The 16,883-nt window shown below is 37.4% G+C and overlaps 2 protein-coding genes across 4 annotated transcripts in view; one reads left to right on the top strand and one right to left on the bottom strand.

The window, feature by feature from the left end:
- LOC105836540 (synaptotagmin-7) overlaps nt 1-16,883 on the bottom strand; it is a 198,775-nt gene that overhangs the window by 173,095 nt on the left and 8,797 nt on the right. For all 3 annotated transcript variants that reach the window (XM_036284852.1, XM_036284851.1, XM_036284853.1), the window contains exon 2: nt 14,552-14,665. The gene's annotated coding sequence lies outside the window, so the exon portion shown is untranslated. The remainder of the gene's footprint in view (nt 1-14,551; nt 14,666-16,883) is intronic.
- The window catches only part of LOC105839870 (vanin-like protein 1), a 28,368-nt gene continuing 27,290 nt past the window's right edge, over nt 15,806-16,883 (top strand). Inside the window, exon 1 of the mRNA XM_036284844.1 lies at nt 15,806-16,213. The gene's annotated coding sequence lies outside the window, so the exon portion shown is untranslated. The remainder of the gene's footprint in view (nt 16,214-16,883) is intronic.

Raw genomic sequence — 16,883 nt, 5'->3', positions numbered from 1 at the left:
GGCCGTTCATCCGATACCGATCCGGTCGCTCCAATAAAAACACGAGTATCTTCGAGCCGACAATTAGACACGGAATATCATCTCGGGCTTTAAACCGTTTAATTGGACTTTGCCCTCTTTTTCCCACCCTCTGTTATTCGCCACCACCGCGTTGTTTCACCGCGGGATTGTACGGAATCTCATTTCCGGCAGAGCCGCGCACTTCTGCTATCACCTTATGAATTTGATAACAGCCTCGCCTCCAACTTTCTATCGATCTCGCGTATAGCGCGTTCGGTATGGCGCGATACGAAAACTGTGCCACATAAAAGCCGAAAACGGTTAATTCTCAAAAGATATTCATATTCTTTTTCTGCAAAGAAAAGAGCTTTAATGCAGCAGCTAATAAAAATTATCTAATAATAAACGTTTCAAAATTGTCAGCACTCTGAACCTGAATCCCCAAAGGAGTCAACAATATTTTATCTTCGACATTAATATTTCCTCGGTGTATGATTTAATAAATTTCACACAAAAATATTTCAATTCTAATAATTCTAATAAGTCCGTTCTTCTTTCTACAGTTTTGAAATAACGACTTCGATAAGCCATATTCGAAGACTTGAAACAGATGGCACAACTCCACATTAACTTTCTGTTGGAATTGTGAATTATTCGGTCAGCACGCTCTTATTAGCTTCATCGACTGCGACGTTATATATACGCTATACGGGACGATTAGGATATAATGGACTGTTGGCAAAGGCAAACTGCCACTACCTGGAGAGAAAGAGAGAGAGAGAGAGAAGGAGAATTATAGTATTTTTATTATACCACAAACTCTCGTATTACGGTTCTCATCCGTCGTAGCATCCGCCATTTCGATTTTACGCTCTTTTATTCTCAGGTATTCATAATTTTAGATTCACGATCTCGTAAATGTAATTTTAGTGATAGTAATATAATTTGAAATTTAAAATTTGCTCTCTCTCTCTCTCTCTCTCTCTCTCTTTCTCTTTCAAATTTAAATAAATATATTCATTAATTTTTGTATATTAAACAGAAAAAATAGTGACATTACTATTTTCATGAAAGCTCATTCAATTGTGACCTTTATGATGATATAAAAATTATCATTTTTTAAAGGAAAATAAAACATAAGCTTTTTGATTTTATAAAAAGGCTCATAACGATGTAAATGCAAGCTCTGAATTTTGCTCGGAATTGCAGAGCAAAATCGGCATTAACAATCGTGAGGGATAAATTTCATCAAGTTTGCTAGAGGGGATCGCAAACATAGTGTTCTCCAAGACGTTTCAGTCGAACGTTTTTTTAGCGACAACAATTCCCCAATCGACCTTCTTTCTAATTTATCGATCCCCGATGGCCAAATGCCGTCCGCACATTTTCTAACGGCCAACATCACGTCCGATGGATCCCCGCCGCAATTGCGGCAATTTGCGACGGTAGCAGCTTCGATTCACCCACAGCAATTAAAAGCGCGAGACAAGAGACGCCGTAATCAAGACAATTCCATTACGATAACGGTGTAACAATAACGAACGAGAGGTGCGATGGAAAAATTTAAGCCTGAAGCTTTTTGATATCTTACTCTAATGAAGATTGAACAAATAAAGAGAAATTTCAAACAAATACACCCTTTTCTCACAAATATACAAATCTATTGTAATCTATTGTAAATTGTTGTAAAAAATTTTTGAAAATAATGGCGTGTAAAATAATATTGTAATACCAGACGCAGCAAAACGTTTTAAACATTTATAACAATCAATTATTAATATTTATATAATATTAATTTTATAATTAAAATTGTATATATATATATATATATATAATATAGTTAATTATTATAAGTATATATTATTATATAATAACAAATATAGAGAAAGATATCTCCAATATACTATTCCAAAATAAACTTCTTAAAGCAGCATTCCTTTATTTTTCAGAAACTAAATATTGCATTAATAAAAACATAATTTGTTTAAATAATTGAAGAAATAGAAACTCATATATGCCTTTTCTTCTACGTAAAGTCTGCTAAAAACAATTTCTTCAAAAACAAAATTAAAATTTGCATAATTTTTTTTGTAAGTTGTTTAGTTCAAACAGTGAGTATATTATTGATAATATATTTGTAGCTTCCTAAAACTGTGTTATTTATATGTTGCAAAAACATTAATTAATTATTACAAAAGATGAAACTTATCAGTAACACTACTATACTGATATTATGAAATTATCATTAACACTACTATACTGCTTAATAAAAGACATTTTCTAACTTTATATTTTTAAAATTTTATTTTTAGCTTTTATTTAAGAGTTGTGCAACAATACAATATTTTTCCAAGACTTTTTACCATAATTTGAAAATTTAACTGCAAATTTATTTAATTAATGTTTTATATGACAGATATTAGTAAATCAAAGAAAAACTCATACAAAATTCTTCGAAATATCATAATGTTATCCTACAATCTCTTTACTATAATTTTAAAAATAAATTTTAAAAAAAATCCTCCCGTGTGAATAATAATTATTATATGGTGTAAATACATATGCATCGTTTAAATAAAATAAAGAATGAAAATGGAAATTTGTAGTTATCTGGAGAACATAGAGCAAAGGATATTCTGTCAAGTTACATAGTTCCTCGTTTAAATTACAGAAATGGGATCACTGTTACTATTCTATATAACTATGTCTCCGGGTCAACTCTCCAGCTTCAGTATATGAAATGAGAAGTATTTTCCCGTCCTCTCGTGAATATTCTCCTAAATATTGTAATATTGTATAATTGTTGATATTTGCTCACACAATCTATTCACAATTAATATTCAACGATTTTAAATTCCAATTCTTCTTCATTCAAATCGCCTTTTTCTATTATCGAATTTTCATCACGCAAAAATACGCAAAAATATTAAAATGAAAAATTTTCATAATTTACAACTAAATATTTTAACATCTAAATATTTAACCTCTCCATTCCGTGATGCAGTTATTTGAAAGTACAGCTTAAAATTAATAAAAGTCCGAGTATCTACACTCAAAAGTTTGCTTACTCTGAGTTTTGTATACATTGTATATATCTTTTTTTAACTCCTAATTTCATTCAAAATTTATTTAATTATATTCTTTTAATATGTCGAATAAATGTATATTATTGTCATTAAGACAATTATTAAATCCGATATTAATAAAAGTTTATAAAGAAAGTTTTAAAATTTATTCTTCTTCAAAGTCTCCATAATTTAATTTTAAAAAATAAAATAGGAAAATATTTTTAAACTGTATGTTTTTATCTAATTGCAATTTTAACATTTAATTTACTTTTTTCAGCTTTTTAATTTTTCAATACAAGCCCTTTCATAGACTTTCCCTATTGTAAAGATTCCTGCAAGAAGAACGAGGAAGAACGACGTACATTTGTGTCTCAAAAAAATCGATTTCAATCTTCTATAATAATACACCTCTTTCAATCGATTTCATTTATTCTTTTTCTGCTTCTACCTATAAACTACGCCATAAAGTATGTACAAAAATCAGTAAATTAGAATCTTTGAAACTAATATATTTCAAATAAGAAATAAAATAAAACTTTAAATTTAATTGCCCAGTGTGTGTGTGTGTGTGTGTGTGTGTGTGTGTGTGTGTGTGTGTGTGTGTGTGTCACACAAAATATAATGATTCTTAATCAACTAAGTAAAATAACCTTACTTGTCAGTTAATTTAAAGTTTATTTTTTCCCTTTTTTTAAGTTTTAAGTTTTAAAGAAACTCGAGAGCGCACAAGTCTTAATTGCCGAGATGTCCGATTTTAAACTTTTGAAAACTGCAACAACTAACGGCTTTCATTAATGAAAAGTCCACTTTGAACTTCTGGAAGTACATGATCGTACTATTAAGTCTCACATTTTACGCTACATTTTGCGTAATAAAATAAGGTGTTGAGCAAATTCAAAGATATTATATATATATATATAAAAAGACACGTCAATACGGCCAGTATATCTCTCTGCGGTTTCAATTTTATTTTATATCTATTAGATCTCCTATCATCGGTGTATCAGCTACAAAAACTCACAGTAGGCTCTCCGACAACCAACGCGACCAGCGTAAAATAAATATAGAGGAATCTCTGTGCGAAAAGACGCGCGATAAACATCGAAATGGAAATGTCAGTGAGTGCAGCCAAAGCCGACACAGGGGTTTTATCCGAGTGACAGACGCGGATACAAACCGAAAGCCCGGGAAAATGAAAACGCGAACTTTGCACGGCGGAATATAAAATTTTTCGTGAAGGGTAGGAGACTCAAGAGCAAGAGGTTGAATTATCTCAGTTGTCTCCGGGCAAGATACATCACTCGACCCCGGATAATCGATTATACCCGAAAAAGCACTCAACAAATTGAGGCAACGCAAACCAAAATCACTTTCCGCAGAAGTTTGAGAGCGGGGCATTCATTATCCACTACGTCTCATTATTTTCGACAATCAGTACTAACCTAATGCCGCGTACTTCCACGATCCCCATCTAACTTCAAGGTAATATGACACTCCATAGTTCGAAGAATTATATCAAACAACCAACGTATTCCTACTAATTATTATTCCGTAAAGATATCTTGCCATGGTTGAAAATGTAATGTGAAAAGTTACACAATTTTATATCATCTGATAAAGTCTCATACTCTTACGTTTTAAAACAAAAATTCCATTATATATCGTTTGTTTAAGACGGGTTTTTAAATCCAATTAGCAACAAGTGCTCTTTTCGCGTAAAATAATCCATAGTGTTTGCCGTAAACATATAAATTATGTAGATAATTACCAAGATAAAAAAAGATGGCTGTATCCTGTCTTTATCTAAATTATTAGATTATATATTATCTCCATTTTTATCTTAGATTTAAAAAGTGTTATTTTTTCAAAATATTTAAGTTAATATGGCAACGAATATAAAATATAGTCCTTAGTTTCTACAACTTCTTAGTTCTCATTTATCCTAACAGGAGAATTTTTTGAAATAACAATAATAGATTTCAACAGATCAGAAAATAGTAGAGCAATGTAAAAAATGCCTCAAAACTATAGATTCAAAAACATTTACAAGGAACATTGTTAGTCATTATTATATGAGTTATTCTCTCTATAATTTTAATTTTTATTTCTACTTGTTTATTAATGCAAATCAAAAGAAAAACAGTTCTTGTCAAATTAAATTATTTGAAGAATTCTCGTTTTGTAGAAATAAAGATTTACAAATAATTGTTTCTTATATCTTAAATTGTTTTGCTGAACAGTTATTTTAAAATTATCTAGATAAAGCGAATAATATAATTTTATCTTTAGTCTAAACAAGTTTATAATAAAATTACCTTCATCTTATTTTAGATACAATTACATACAATTTATCATAATTAAGCGCAACACTGCTAATCCACTTTCATCGAATAAAGATAATATATTACTTGCATATATATATTTTTTTTTTCCTTTTTTTTTTCAAAGGAAGTAGTCTGCCTGGGACGACCGTCGGAATTAATTAATGCAAAAAGGTCACGCAAAAACTATTTCAACAATAGCGTACACTCGAGAAGTGGAATCGACATCGGATTCGCCAGAAAATTCGCGCGGAGTGGCCGTGAACTGTATTCCGTAGAATTTATCTTCGGCAATATATCACCGGCGCGCAGAGCGCCGACGACATAAAAGAGACACATCGTCCCTGTATTCGGCGTGTACAAATGACGGTGTAAGGTTATTTATAATTACGGAGCGCAAAAACCCCATTCTCTCGCACTTTATGTGATCGCGGCCGCGATGAATCGCGCCGAGTAACGCGAACGGGAGATCGTCGTACCTTCCGCGCGGTGCAATATGTCGGTCACGCGGATGCAGAAATCGATTCTTAAAATGCCCCCCTTATTTCCCGCGGGGAGCGTAACTTTACGGTGTAACTGGGCGCAACGTACGGCCGTGGCGGCCCGCATGCCGCGTGCGCTTTGCAACTAGATTTCACCGCTAAAAAGAAGAACGCTCTAATATTTCACGTCGGGTGTGCGCTCCGCGCGCAAAAGTGCACACGAGCGTACCAATTCGTTACAACTGTGCATTACGCGTACACGTTCGTCAAAAGATACGGCGGAGGTAATGGAATTATATAATATTTTCCGCGCAGCGGACGGCGGCGTCCTATCGCATCGAGAAATTCTTATTTCACTCTTCACGTGGCAGAATTACACTCCGCTGAAGAATTTCGCCGGTATACTCGATTTCGCTGCAAAATAAATATGAGAGATGAAAGAATGTGCCGTACATTGAAGGAGCTATTCGTACGCGTCTCGAACGCGTACGCACTTATAGTATATCGAGTTCCTCGGGTCAACAAGTAGTACGAGCTAATATTGATCGGACATCACGCTCCCACTTGAGACATTTATTTTTTTGGCTAATCAATCAGAATCAATCTCCGGCTGAACGTTCGCGTATTCCGGCACTGAACACATAAAGACGTTGGCCAATCAACGGAGCACCGATGGCGAATCGATAAAGTCCAAAAATATGTGCATTTTCGAAATCACCGAACCCGCCACTTTACCGCAGATCGTATCGGGACGTTTTAAATCGCCCTCGCACGACTTTTTATCGCAATGCATGCCTGCGCGAATGTAAATATATGCATATATCCCGCATATTTCGCCGTAGCATCAGAGAAACGTCGCGTCCGGTCGAAAATATCTATCCCAAATGAGATTTTTTTTTTTCGAAGATTGCGCCCTCCCGCAACACACGTACGAGATGTATGTGCATGCATAATGCGCATGACATGTTTTTCGCGTCCCTTTAAAAAGTCACGTATAGAAAAAGAAAGCGATATGTGAGGAAATGAAAAATGATCTCCCCTTCTAGTACGTCGCGCGCGCTAAAATTGAACACACTTTTCGCGAGCTAATTCCCTTAAGTGATCCCCAGAAGGAGAAATCGCGTCACTAATACTCCCGCGGCGCGAGAGAACGGTTTAATTTCATCCGTGTTACACTTCTTCGCGAAGAAACGCGAGGAGGGGAAAAACAGTTATACCTGTTATCCGACCAATTGGCGTTCTCGTGCTCGCTGAATATTTCAGTCGGACCGCGAATGAAGAAGCGCCACTATATTGTAACACTGGTAATACCGAATTAACCCGGCAGCCCTTGCATAATACATGGCAGCGCAGGCAGCCTCCCACGTAAGGGGTGGAAGCGCTGAACGGAAATAAAACACCGATGGCCGGGGCCAAAATTCGAACGTTTATTCATAGGTGACCCGTTCTACTCGTCGAGTGGCGCCGATAACATATGAGTCGTAACCTTGACCGTTTCCCCTAATACAGAGTATCATCTGCGCTTGATTGATGGACCCGCGCAATTAGAGATCACGACCTTCCTCCCCCCCCTTCCGCATGCGCGCGAAATCTTCCTCCCTTCGTAATAAAGGGGTTGCTACCGACGGAGGCGTCGGGCCTCGTCACAATCGTTAGGATAAACAAAAGTCCCGTCGATCATGAGATTTCCGCAGAACGCGTATCTTTCACCCCCGGATTCTCCCCTGTCACTGAATTATATACTGGCGTTTCGCGACATATCGATCATCGTCCGCAACTCTCGCCTGTCCCGGTGAAAAAAATTGCTCAATAATATAATCACCGAGTAGCGCGGTCGCGTTGTAAATAAATGTCACCGTTCGTCCATCCTCCTACACGTTACACTCGGAAATCCCCATAAAACACGGCTTTCTAAGGTGAGAAATTGTTCATCTCTCTTATTGTTTGTACACGTAAGTGAATATGTGACCCCAACTTGAATCTTAAAATATAGAAGGAGTTATAAAAAAAAATTTTTTTTTATTCTACCATAAAAATAGGATCCGTACGTGTCGTAGAGTTTCACTTCTCGTAGGTTACCGATAAATATACATACCCCTTGCTATGTATATTTAGATCTCTGTTATACGCAAACACTCGCACTCACCCCTGGAGACATATATTCCGTTTTTCTATTTTTACTTCTGCGACAATATCGGTCCGCGAAGGGTTGAGCTCGGAAGGACTGCGACATAGAAATTCCAGCAATTTTATTGCCAATTCAAAGGACCCCGCATAATTCTTATAGATTTTAGCGCTCGGTAAAATTGTCTGAAGTATGTAGTATATTATAGTTTTTTACTAAAAAATATTCATGAGCAAAGCTTACAAATAGTTAGTTTTTTTATAGCCGTTTCAAATAATGTATTATTATTATCCTAATAATATTTTCAAGATAGTAATAAATTACGAGATTTCAGATAATTATATGCGATTTAATTATGCATGCGAAAACATTTTGTGTGTTTGCTTGTGTATGTCATTGAATATGTAATTGTTACACAGTTCTGAACTATGTTTCGTAGCTAGTACAAATTATATTTTGCAAAATCATTATATGTATACCAGTTGCAGTAACAACTTCTTCTATATTTAGGTTAAGATGCCATGTTTATACAAAACATAATTTTTCGAGCTTAACATCTTTAGTAAAATAATTTTATGAATTAAAATTTTATGGGCTCCATAACTGTAGGATAATTCTAAACTTGTGAAGTTGTTTAAACTTGTAAAAGAATAAAAGTATAAGTTAATTTTCAAATTATCCATTTAAATTTTACATTCTTGTTTATGTCTTTATAATTTAAACTTGATTGTCTTTACTGTTGATAAGCAAAACGTACAAGTTTATATTACGTCATATTATTCAAATACTTGTGAAATCTTATCTTTATACGTGGGAAAAAATATCAGTTTTGCAGAGCAGGTTTAATTACATTTTTTCAAAAATCTGGCATATATCAAAACTAATTTTCCATTTGTATAAATAAAGGTTTTTAGAACATTATATTAATTTTTTATATAATTTTATAACATGATAAAGTTATTTCAGAAAAAAAGTTTAAATATGACATCTTCACCCAACTCAGCATGTCATCTTAAATCCCAAGATTTATTACAAAACATTTAAAATTATTATTAATATTATTAAAATAATAATAAAATTCAGCCTTTTAAGCGACAAAAATAGCCATTTTTAAGCTTTGTGTTCATAAAGAATTATAATATACATTTTTTCAGTCGATTTCACTGACAGCTAAAAGATTATTACACGGAGAAAATTTTATATCGAAAATTACTGTGGTAAATAGAACAGAAATGCGAAACCAAGGAAGGAATTATGAAAAATTTTACTATTTTATTTTTCATCAAAGTACCATAATAAACACACACACACACACACAACTTATAATTCTCTAAAATTTCTTTCTATGGTCCATGGCTACTATCGTGCACGGTAGCTTTTGATATAAAATTTTCTTCATATTTGCAGATGTTTGTCATTTATCCAGCAACAAAAGACTCATTTAAACCTGTCTTTTCTTTCTTCGCAAACACAATCATGATGGGGTAACGACACCGGCTTGTTTTATTCGATGGACTCGGCTCTACTGTGCTTGACCACGGCCCACATTCGTCTATCTGGCTCATAGTACGTACGTGCACTGGTATCACCCACTTTCCGGAAGGCACAAGGTCCCTCGTTATGTCCCATGTCGATTACAACATTTATAGCTGTTCGAATACATTGTTCCAGCCAGCCAACTTAGTCTGCTGTATAATATCGAGCAAAACACACATACGCGTACGCTTTGACATAAAACCAGTTCTATCTAATTAAGCTGCCCTTTCGTATGTATTTATGGAAATTAGTTGAACCGCATGGACGACAAAGTAACACTGATAATAACATATCGCTATACAAGTTACGTAACAGATAGCACGTTTCAATCGGAACGCGATAAATTACGCGGATAATTGCGATCGACGAAAGCGTAACAATTTCTCTTTCTCCTGTCAAGCCTTTAGAAAAACGTGTGGAAAGAGTATCGTGACGAGACATCGACAGCGCGTTGCTGGAATCTGACGCATAACTCGACAGCTATCTGCCAATCCAATCGGCCGTTCGTAAATTACGTTGCGACGTGGCACGCCGGCGTTACCGGCGTCGGCGTCGGCGTCGGCGTCGACGTCGACGTGACTTCGCACGTACCCTGCCCGATTGGGACGCAAATCGAACAAATTACGCGTCACGTGTATAACGTGGCAGACGTATTACACGCGGCGGAAAGACTTCCGTCAAAACTCGTTAATTCGAATACGAAGCCCTATGGGGAGAGGATTGAGAAATTGCGTTATCCCAACAGAGGTAATTTCCATCTCCCCCGTCGCTTATTGAAAGGTGGCCTCGGGGCAGGATGTTGCTTCTCGCAGCGGGTGATGAATCGCGTTAATGCCAGAATACACCCGGTTTACGTAACAACGTAACGGACGAGGGGGTTTTTCGAGATCGAACGCCCGTCCACGTCGGTCGGGAAACACACACACACACACACACACACAGAGGCGTTAACATCACTGCTCCGCATTAAGGTTTTCTCTTATCGACGCCTCGTTATCGCGGCCATCCGTGATAAATTATAAAGTCCGGGACGGGGAAACGGGAGGTAAGGGAGGGGTGACATTAACGTGTGCCTCGTCGGGACACGGGAGCATGATAAATAATTCAACGAGGCAAATAAACTTAGCGCATGTCGTCCCGAGGTAGGGAATTCACTTCAAATCCTGGCATGCAATGCATTCCGGTATTTGCGTATTTGGTATCTACCAGCCGCCGCCGCGCGCGACCGAGAGAGAGGATATCGATTCCCGTAACACATAAATGTCTTATAACTCAGAGACACCGCTCGCTATCGTTAAGGGAAGATTAGAGCCGAGCGACTAGCTAAAAAAGCCAGGTTAGCTCAGACCGGTCGCCTATATGCGCGTACAATGACCTGATAATTGCCCGCGAAAATGTGAGAGCTGTTAAACTCTAAAGCAGGTTATACCCAATTTATTCCCATTAATAAACTTCTTTCCCTAGAAACTTTACCAAGGACTATTATTTAAGTGGGGCAAAAGGAGACCGCGAAATCTAGCGAAAGAAATACACTACGGAGCTCACGTTCTATAAGAAAAATCAAACAAAAGGAAATCTATATCTTTTTCTTCTTTAATGTAAATATTAACGTTGACAAAATCGGTACAATTTAAATTATTTAAAAGAAAAACTTGATAATTTAAAACCGGCATTAAATGTACTTGCACTTATTTCTACCTTTTTTTTTTATTTTCAACTTCTTTACGTATCTGTTTATTATTTGTTAATTACTTAACATTTAAATATATAATTCAAAAATGAAAAATCCGACAAAAATTATCTTAATAGTTTCTGTAGTTTAAAGTCGTTTTGACGGGTTTCATTGTTCTAATGTTAATATAATTTACTAATAATATGTATAATAATTTTATTACAATAAACAATATTATTTAGAAATGACAATAGAGCTTATATTACACTTAAAGTGACGTGACAAAAAAATATCTCTAGTAGCACAAAACATTGGTGCAATATTAAAAAGTAATGTAAAGGCAATATTCCAAATATTGGTCCAATATTGTAAAGTAGACCCTTCATCTTATTTAGCCAATTTGTCTAAGTAGCAATATTAATTTAATATTGATTCAACATTAGGCCAATGTTGAACCAATCAATTTTTCATATCGGATAGTAATGGCATTCTAATTTAAAACTAATATTTTATGAGTATTGGCATTACATTGGGAAAATATTAGCCAATACACCCCCAATATAATCAATATATTGCCAATATATTGTGCTACTAGGGAGAAGACATTAAAAGAAAAATCATTTCAGTTAACGTACCGTTTCACTTATTAAATATTCTACTTGCAAAAGGTAACTTCTGCCGTTACAAAGCCTCGATAAACTTCAGCCCCGACGAGAAACGATTTCGAGATATGCTTTCGCCGATTTTATCCTCTTGGAGAAATCCTACCCGGATAATTTTTACGGCGAGCGTGAAATCAGCGTGATTTTCCGATATAAAAATAACACGCGATTTTTCAGATCAGACCCCCGGATAGAGCCGGAGGGGATGCTAAAGTGCAGTCGAGAGCAACCGTGCGCGATCAAATTGTGACGGGATTGCGCGGAGGGTGAAGGATGCGCGGTGCGGCGCGGCGCGCGGCGGCGGTTCGATCTCGCGCGATCTCGGCGAAATGCAGCACGGCGGATCTCCGTAGGAGATATTTCACCTCCCTGTTGAAAGTTACGGAGAGTTTTCGCGCATATGCGGCTCCTAAAGACGCGACGACGCAAGAACGTTCCTCGATTCGGAAGACTGATCGCGCGGACGCCTTACCGAGGCAAAGAGAAAGAGAAATCAGCCGTGAAAATAGATAGCTTATGTACATAAGCGTAATACGCGAGACAGCCTACGCGCAGAACTGAATATTTCAGGAATATTCGAGCTGTATGGCCTCATAACGCCAATTCCATTATAACACACACGTGCTTGTTCCGCGGAAAATAAAAATAATAAAGAAATTATCGTGTGTGTGTGTGTGTGTGTGCGCGCGCGCACAAAACTGTGTCAAATGTATTGAAAAATTTTTTTATAATTCTAAGAGGCAATTCATCGTTTGAAAATTATTTCTACTGTATGACGTATATGTACACGCACATTGGCGGAGATGAAAATAAAGGCCGACTCAATTCATTATTTACGTATGCAATTACACTTAATGCACCATTATTCTATAGAGGTCAGAGAGAGACTATAGAATCCGGAGAATTTACATACTTGTATGTACAAACATCTACGTATAGATATATTGGGTCTTAATTCTGGGCGACATTCTCCCCTTCGTTAAAGGAATATCTGCCCGGAGATGCTTGAAATTGGTGGTGTCTGCGCCAAAGTGAAGTCATGCCAGTGGTTTCCAGTTGTAAAGTCCCGTACAGCCAGATTGATCGGGCCTTAGAACTACTTTTGTGGTTCACCAAAAATACCACACAAACCGTTAAGGGGAAATAAAAGATCGAAATCCTGCTCTTATATTCCTCCCGCGTAATGAGACTAGCCGTAATATGAAACAAGCATCTCTGTAAGCGACGACCCCAATTACCCCAATTACCGGGTTACTTAAGGTTCAAATAATCTTCGTTAATTTGCGTAAATTTAACAAACGTTTTAAAAAATTGTTAATAATGTAAACATTAAATATTATGATTTCAAAAAGATTTGTTGTGTATTCAATAAACCAATTATAAATTTTAATATTTAAAAATTGTATGTATAAATCCCATTTATTGGTTAGCATAATTAAATATACGTGATGTATATTAATGCACATTAATGTACATTTATAATGTATATTATTATACGTATGGTGTATCAAATACATAAAATCTACTGAAGATATATGATAACTTCAAGAAATTATTAAAGAGGTAGGTATTTAGAGAGCATATTAGATAGTTATTAATAACAATTTTCCGCCTTTTCTCCTAAATTTCAGCAATGAAGAAGAGAGTAATTTTATATTACAATAATTACAAAAAATTAATGAAAGTAAAAAAGTTCTGCTATTTTATTAATACACGTACGTCAGCAAGATATTTAGTTTCGCAAATTTGATTCGTAATTAAGGAAGGGGGGGGAGGACCTTACTTTATATTACTGTTAAATGTAAAAAATGTTCTTCAAACACAAAAGATATCGCTGTCGTAAAGATAATAAGCCCGATTTGCGTTTAGAAAAAAAAGTGCTCATTATTTAGAAAATGACCTAGTGCATGAAACAATGCCATCAAAATAAATTTGTTTGTCTGTGAATATATGAACAAAGAGAGACAGGATAAGAAAGAGAGAGAGAGAGAGAGAGAAAGAGAATATAGAATGTCACCCTTCTCTCCACGTAAATCTATGTACAATCCATACATAGTCTATTATATCTGTCTGCATTAGCCGGGAAAGGAGGGGGAGGAGAGAAAGGGATCGATAATATCGATTTCCTGTAGCGAAATTTAGTTCTATTCCGCACCGGCGAACACAATGAATCACTCGCAGTCATTTTCTGTGTGTTTAGGATAAAATTTATGCTAATGGCGTCGACGTTTCCGCCCGCGTGTACGCGTTCAAGTAGAAAATCTCTCCTATTGAAAATGTCACGCTCTGAAAATCGCATTCAGCGATACGCGCGGCTAAAGCTTGGCCTAATTCCCCCCTGTAAGCGAGTGCCTACGCGTAAGCGCGAGATATATCGCGCCCAAAGCGTATTCATACTTTTCTTTTTAACTCTTTACATACCCGGAGGGGTGGCATTTTATATTTACCACGTCGCGCGGAGACGTTCGTTCTGACGAATCGCCGTCGCCACTCGCGCGCGAGGTCTCTCATAAAGCACGTGGCTCGTGATTAATGATTCCTCAGATCGCGATACTCTCTATTCGCCGCCTCCAATCCACACACGCACGCGCACAGAGGAGGTACAAGAGTTAAAATCGTGTTCGCACTTACGGAGCGGAGATAAACGCGATTAAAGATATTGAGAGAAATGTTGGCACGACTTACCAATAATTCGAGGGTGCAAGCCTATCCTAGATCCTCATTGAGGCTCGAAGAGGGCGGATAGAGCCCGTCCGACGAGATTACCCGCGTTTACATCCTCCGAGGGGTGGAAATCACCTGTAAAGAAGACAGTGATTTATCAAGGGCTGCCGCAACGAAGCTTCCCGTCGAGCATTCTAATTCTACAATCGGGAGAGACGTGTTTAAGAATTTAAACCTCAGCATTTCAAGCCCTGCGGGCGTAAACCGTTTAACAGCTAATGCCTCCTGGTTATTTGCATTGCAGCTTGGGCTTCATTGCGCGAAACGAAATTTGACAAAAATCTGTTTGGAAATAAAAATATATTTTTATAGGAAAGTACAGAGTTCAAAACGAAGCTATGAAAATATCATGGAAAAAGAGAGATAAATCTCCGTTTATTCAAAATTTTCGAAATACGAGCGACGTAAATTCTGTTTTATAACTGTTTTTCAGGGCAAGCCGAAAGGCCATCGATTCGAAGCGCCAATATTATTTCTACCGTTTCTACTTTAATTCCAGATCGCGTAATTCCTGGTCACGAGAGCCCCCCAGGAAAAGAAGTTAAATGCACATCGTAGTAACAACAGGCCGATGTCTCTGCGCTCGCATAATTAATACTTGCATCCACAATCGATAACGGATAGAGAGAGAGAGAGAGAGAGAGAGAGAGAGAGAGAGAGAGAGAGAGAGACGCGTGAGGGCGACCCGGAGGGGAAGGTCGGTCGGCACCGATCTCGAAGGAGGGAGCGTTGTCACGTTGTCGTACCCTCGAGGCCGACGCTCGTTTCATGGCGCCGCGGCGCGACGACCGGCTGATCTGAGAAATCTGAGAGCGTGGGGACTCTCGCGAGGGATAATTTAAACTCACTCATCCGCGCCGTGAGTTCGGCAGTTTTGGCTCCCGCCCCTCGCAACTTCGCGCTCAGGCTCTCTCGCGCGCGCACGTTATACCCGCTCGAGCGTGCAGACACGCCACGCGCGGCGGAGAATGTAAAACCGCGCGTATCGATTGCGCGACGCGATATACGCTCCATATTCCATTCCATTCCATTTGCGGCGCGCGGACGGACGGTCGGATCGTCCGGCAATTAAGCGAAGTAGCTCAATTGTTCCGGGCCGTTCAGCTCCCCCGCGTGACAGCTCAGCACGCTGTCGATAGCGCTCTAATGCCGCCATGCGGAAGCTAAAATATATATGTTACGCGCGTATGTCACGAGACGTACCGACACGTACGCCACACGCCGTCGGAAGCTAACGTGCGAAACGTCATCGGCTGATAGATGACAAAGTAAGTCTTCGCGCTACACGGCACGATAATGGATCTCGCGAATCGATGTCGCGACATATACAAACGCGTGTTCACGTCTATTATTAGCTAGGCAGAAGAGAGCCTCGGTGGTATAGGTACTTGCCGCGTATCCAATTTTAATGACTCGGGTAAAGTGGAAGAGACCATCGTTTATCGTAATTCCTCAATCTCCCAGCCTTACGCCTTCGCTAAGCCTAAAATGGAAATTCGATTCGAAGCCGAGGTTCTTTGAAGCTATAAGTGAGAAGTTTAGTCTTAGCTCTTCAGAGCTCGACTCGTGAGAGGCGCATTTGATTGCTAAGTACTGTCAGCGCCTAGATGGAACCGCTGAGAGGTAAATAAATTTTAAATTGGTCGATCTTACAATACGCGAGTTTTGCCAAGATTTTCTTTTCACGATATTGTTATTCGGAATACAAATATTACACTATATAGTAAATGAAACACAAAAAGCTTTGTGTACTAGGGATCCGCTATACTAAATTTTGACAATTCAAATAGAAGGAGAAGCCGTTCGTTGTAATTCTTCAATCTTCAGTCTTATGCCTACTTCCAATTAAAGCTAAAATCGAAATCCGATTAAACAGAGATTCAACCAAAGCTAAGTGAGAAGTTTAGCTTTTATCATTCAGTTGCCTCGCCAAAACTGAATTCGTGAGAACCATATTCAATCGCTAAGTGCTGCCAGGCGTCTAGATAAGTAGGTATTCAATGAGAGGCAAATAAACTTCAAATTAGTCAACTTTATAATGCATGAGTTTTGCACTAAGTTATCACAGTCTTTTTTTCCTTATATTACTACTTCAACGTAAAAACGAAATATTATCGTAAAAAACTTCGAACATAGAAACTTGTAATATTAAATTTTAACTACGCGAAAAAAATAGAATTTATAATTTACTATAAATTTTTAAATCTTCAATCTCACGTTTCCTCTAAACCTAAAATGGAAATCGGGTGAAGTAAAGATTCTTTGAACTAAGTAAGAAGTTTAGTTGCCTTCC

This window comes from Monomorium pharaonis, chromosome 3, assembly GCF_013373865.1.
Source record: "Monomorium pharaonis isolate MP-MQ-018 chromosome 3, ASM1337386v2, whole genome shotgun sequence".
In the NCBI taxonomy this organism is placed as follows: Eukaryota; Metazoa; Arthropoda; class Insecta; order Hymenoptera; family Formicidae; genus Monomorium; species Monomorium pharaonis.
Note: the sequence above shows the minus strand (reverse complement) of the source record. Positions and strands in the feature narration are given on the sequence as shown.